At 39.6% G+C, this 5,547-nt stretch overlaps 1 non-coding gene across 1 annotated transcript; it reads left to right on the top strand.

Moving 5' to 3' along the window:
* The first annotated feature begins 4,217 nt into the window (after nt 1-4,217).
* Nucleotides 4,218-4,321, top strand: LOC129504057 (U6 spliceosomal RNA). The gene has a single exon (XR_008663293.1). It is a non-coding gene; the product is annotated as a U6 spliceosomal RNA (small nuclear RNA).
* Nucleotides 4,322-5,547: the final 1,226 nt, after the last annotated feature.

The following is a 5,547-nucleotide window of genomic DNA, read 5'->3' as shown; positions in this document are numbered from 1 at the left end:
AGCAATCCCAGCTTCAGGAACGAGGGAGATTCTAAATCCAGCTCTACCACAGCCTTTCATGACCCCATTCTAGCCACCCTCCCTCCACAGGTAACCCCAGCCTGTAGCGGGGGACTAGAGGTGCACCATCTCTCTAATCCCTCAAGGTCTTGGCTCCCCTGAGGAGTTATGACTCCATAAGTGTGCTGGTGACTCAGATCTACCACTAAGGGAAAGTGCAGTCCCTGAAGCAAAACAACTCCATATGACAAAATGCTACCCCACAAACTGCCTACAAAACACTTAATCTACCCACACAATACTCAGAAATAACCCTGTTGTCCTATTGTTGGTGGTTATTTTAGCCAAATGAAATTACATAAAATGAGGGAGCAGAGGTGGGTTATAGTGAGAATGGCGGCGGGGGGAGGGGGGCTATTAACACATACTGAGTATTCTAGAACTTCACATACTTCATTTAATGCTTACAAAACAGGGATGGAGAGGAAAGGGAAGTTTGGTTGACCGGGTTCAAAAAGCCAAATCTATCCTGTTCAAATTCCAGTGCACTTTTCACTCTCAACATTCCTAAATATGTGCTGTATGTGTGTGTACTAGAAGTGAGCAGTTAAATATATTTATGGTTTATAAATAAAACATTTATAAAAGTGATTATTTTTATTCACGTGTGGTGAAATTACCAGTTGAAGTTTGTAATGACTCATTGACAAATTATGCTCTGACTTTCAAGTAACAAAATTAGAGTTTAAAGGTTTTTGATGATGAGACCATATTTCTGATAGGACAGACTGAAGAGGATGTGAATTTGAACTTCTCCAGGTAGCCTTGACAGGTAGGGTTTAAGCAGAAGTGGTTGTATGCTTAAAACTGGGCTTTCATGTGGGTAAAATAGGGACTTTTGCTTTCAGTCAAGAGGAAGTACCAAGGACTGGATTTATCCTCCCACCTGAAACTGATAAAATAAGTGAAACAAAGATCTGCAAGACATTGTACTTAAGGCAATGGAAGGTAATGATTCCTGACAGATGAAGATAAAGTAAAGCAAGCCCTGAAGTTGCCCCGGGTTTATCATCATGGGAGTTCAAATTCCATGGCAAAGCACAGGAGTTCGAATTAAGGAGAAGCCTTGGAGACTCCCTAAGTTGAGAGGATGGAATGGAGAACCCAGGAAGACCAAGTCCACCAGAGTCCACAGACCAGTGCTGAGTACAAAAGAGCTGCTAAGAGAGAAAACATCAATCACGGAGGACCTGCCTCAACACCTCAGCTGAGAACTTATTGGCAAGTGTTTGTAAACAAACTATTCAAGGTCAGGAAAAGACAAACCCCAAGGATTGGAGGTAACAGTGCCTGGCATCAAAAGAAGAATGGGAATAGTGTCTGTTCTCACCAACCATACTAAAATCATTGAAATTCCATGGAGCCTCAGTAATAGTGAATCCTTGACTTAGGAAGTTAAGGATGCTTAAGATGCACTGCTCCTTAAAAAATCTTCAAAGCAAGGCTCAAAAGCATCAATTTGTTTCCAAGTACTTGAATGTGTCCTGAAGCAAAACTGAAGAATATTTAATAGGACACCAAAATATCCACCATCACCCAACAAGGAAAAACTCATAATGTCGAACATCAACAAAAAATAGCAAGTATGGGGGGAGGGGGGCGGGGCAAGATGGCAGAGGAGTAGGAGGAGTAGGGAGGGAGTAGGGCCGATCTCCGTACAGGGCTGGGGCGCCCACGGGGCCTCAGGGAGGAGCCGGGGGTCAGGCGGCGGCTCCGGAGGGGGCTGCACCTGCTGCCTTCGGGAGCCACAGCCCCGGGAGCCGATTCCAGCAGCACAGGCCCCTGAGCCCAGGGCGCCCAGCGGACACAGCCCAGGATCCTGCACTCCCCCGGGACAGGCAGAGGCAGGGAGGGCACAGGACAGTGAGGATGCTCCTGCCGCCGGGGGGCCCCCCGAACTGTGATCAGCGCCCCTGTCCCCGGGAGCACCCAGGCCCGAGCGGACTGGGAGTCTGTGATGGTTACTGCGGGAGCTGACTCCAGGACTGGAGAGCTGGCCACCGCCAGTGTTGTTCCTCCTGGTGTGTTCCTCCAGGGACCCTGTGCCTGGGACAGAGCAGGGTCGCCAGGGAACAGAGGCCTCATGGGGTAAACAGCTTCCACTGAGCCGTGCACCTGGCAGGGGTCAGGGCAGCTCCCCCAGGTGCACACACTGAGAATCAGCACAGCAGGCCCCTCCCCCAGAAAACCAGATGGAAGGACAGAGGAAGAGCAAGTTCTTGACCAAGCAGCGCTGGAAAGCTCCAGGGAAAGTCGAGGGATTTACAGTATATAGAACCAGAGGCTACCTCTCCTTTTTTTTTTCTTCCTTTTTCCAGTACAAATCGTTTTTATATCAGTCTGTAAATTTCCAATTTTTTTGCTCTTTCCCCACCTTAACTACAATATTTTACCACCTCTTCAATTTTAAGACTCTCTTCCTTCTTGACTTTCATATTTCTACAATTACAGGTCCTAGACATATTTTCCACTTCTAGATTCCCTTCAACATACTCAACTTAATTTTGGGAGACATACAAGATATGTTTTTTGTTTTGTGTTTTTTGTTTTCTCTGCCTCGTTTTGTTCTACAATGGTGGAAGTTAATACCTTCTAAAACCTGACCAGATGCACCCGGAACCAAGTGCTATACCGTGCTGCTTCACTCTGTGAGATTCCTCATTCCCATTCTGCTCCCCTCTTTTATCTCATTTATGTTTTGATGAGCCTTCTACAAGTATTTCTGGTTTACATAAATTTGGGACTGAGCATCTTCTAATATACAGAACTTAATATACTCAGAAACAAGAGGATCACCCTCTAGAACCCCTCAGGTAGATGACATTCTCCTCCACTACAACTTCTTCACCACCACCATCTCCCAGTACTCCCCCTCCTTTTTTTTTCTCCTTTTTTTTTTTATTTTTCTTCTCTTCTTTAGGATTCCAGGCCTTTATTTTTTATTACTTTGTTTTAAAATTTATTTTTCACTTTAGTGGTCCTTTTATTTTATATCATTCTGATCTTTGTTTTCAATTTCTGGTATCTGACCTTGGCAGAATCATCTAGGGTGAAATTTACACAGGTCGTGGTTGATGTTCTTGGTGCAGCCCACTCATACAGCCACTCTGCACTGAACAAAATGACTAGAAAGAAGAACTCACCACAAAAGAATCAGAAACAGTACTCTCTGCCACAGAGTTACAGAATTTGGATTACAATTCAATGTCAGAAAGCCAAATCAGAAGCACTATTATAAAGCTACTGGTGGCTCTGGGAAAAAAGCATAAAGGAATCAAGAGACTTCATGACTGCAGAATTTAGATCTAATCAGGCTGAAATTAAAAATCAATTAAATGAGATGCAATCCAAACTGGAGGTCCCAGTGACGAGGGTTATGAGGTAGAAGAAAGAGTGAGCAACATAGAAAACAAATTGATGACAAGGAAGGAAACTGAGTAAAAAAGGGAAAAACAATGAAAAGACCCTGAGGAAAGGTTAAGGGAAATAAATGATAGCCTGAGATGGAAAAATCTGCATATAATTGGGGTTCCAGAGAGCACGAAGAGAGACAGAGAGCCAGAAAGCATATTTGAACAAAGCATATCTGAGAACTTCCCTAATTTGGGGAGGGAAACAGGCATCCAGATTGAGGAGATAGAGAGGCTCCCCCCCAAAAAAAATCAATAAAAACCATTCAACACCTTGACATTTAATAGTGAAACTTGCAAATTCCAAAGATTAAGAGAAAATCCTTAAAGCAGGGAGAGACAAGAGATTCCTAACTTATATGGGGAGAAATATTAGATTAACAGCAGACCTCTCCACAGAGACCTGGCAGGCCAGAAAGGGCTGGGAGGATATACATAATCTTTGCAAGTGTGCATGGACCATTTATTTGGATAAACCATTTATTTGGATAAACCATAAAACAAATCTGTATATATTTTAAAGGATTCAAAGAATATGGAAGTTGTTCTCTGTCACAAAGGCATTATATTAGAAATCAACAACAGAAAGATATTAAAATTTCCCAAATATCTGGAAAATAACATGCTTATAAGTAATATATGAAATAAAGAAATCAAAAGTTAAATTAGAAATTTAACCACCATATTGTTATAACTAATAAATTCAGTAAAGTTACAAGATACAAAATCAATATATAAAATGTTTTGGTGCTTGTTCTAGCAGCACATATTCTAAAATTGGAACAATACAGAGATCAGTATGGTTCCTGCACAAGGATAACACACAAATTCATGAAAGTATTCCATATAAAAAAAAATCTTATGTATTTCTATATGCTAATAACAAACTACCAAAAAAAAAAAGAAATAAAAAATAACTCAATTTACATTGCATCAATAAGAATAAAATACCTAGGCATAAATTTAACTAAAGAGATGAAAAACTATATTAATGAAAGATATTGAAGAAGGCACAAATAAATGAATATATTCCATGCTCACATGGATTAGAAGAATTAATATTGTTAAAATGTCCATACTTCCCAAAGCAATCTACAAATTCAATACTGTTCCTATCAAAATTCCAGTGGCATTTTTTTACAAAAATAGAACAAAAAATCCTAAAATTTGTATGGGATCACCAAAAATCCCAAAGATAACCAAAGCAATCCTGAGAGAGAAGAACAAAGCTAGAGGGGTCACACTTCCTGATTTCAATCTATATTACAAAATTATAATTATGAAGCTACAGTATAGAATAGGCGTAAAAACAGACACATATATCAATGGAACAGAATAGAAAACCCAGAAATAAATCCACACATATTTGGTCAAGTAACTTATGACAAAGGATGGAAGAATATACCATGGGAAAAGACAGTTTCTTCAGTAAATGGTTTTGGGAAAACTGGATAGCTACATACAAAAGAATGAAACTCAACCACTAATCCTATACACAAAAATTAACTCAAAATGGATTAAAGATTTGAACCTAAAACTTAAAACTCCTAGAAGAAAATGTAGATTGTAAGCTCTTTAACATCAATCTTGGTGATAATTTTTTGGATCTGACACCAAAAGCGAAGACAACAAAAACAAATATAAACAAATGGAACAACATTAAGCTAAAAGCTTTTATACAACAAAGGAATCAACAAAATGAAAATGCAACCTACCAAATGGGAGAAAATATTTGCAAATCATATATCTGTAAGGAGTTAATCTCTAAAATATACGAAGAACTCATACAATGAGTTCTTTATATGACAACAATTGATGACAAACAATCCAATTAAAAAATTAACAGAAGACCTGAATAAACATTTTTTTTTCAAGAAGACATACAACAGGTAATAAAAAGGCACTCAACAGCACAAATTATCAGGGAAATTCAAATCAAAACCACAGTGAGATATTACCTTACACCTGTTAGAATGACTCTTATCAAAAAGTCAAGAAATAAGTGTTGGTGAGGATGTGGGAGAAAAAAAAAAGAATATCCTTGTGCACTGTTGGTAGAAATGTAAATTAGTATAGT

Source organism: Nyctereutes procyonoides, unplaced genomic scaffold, assembly GCF_905146905.1.
Source record: "Nyctereutes procyonoides isolate TBG_1078 unplaced genomic scaffold, NYPRO_anot_genome, whole genome shotgun sequence".
Lineage (NCBI taxonomy): Eukaryota > Metazoa > Chordata > Mammalia > Carnivora > Canidae > Nyctereutes > Nyctereutes procyonoides.
The sequence above is the reverse complement of the archived record's forward strand: the minus strand, read 5'-3'. Positions and strand labels throughout refer to the sequence as shown.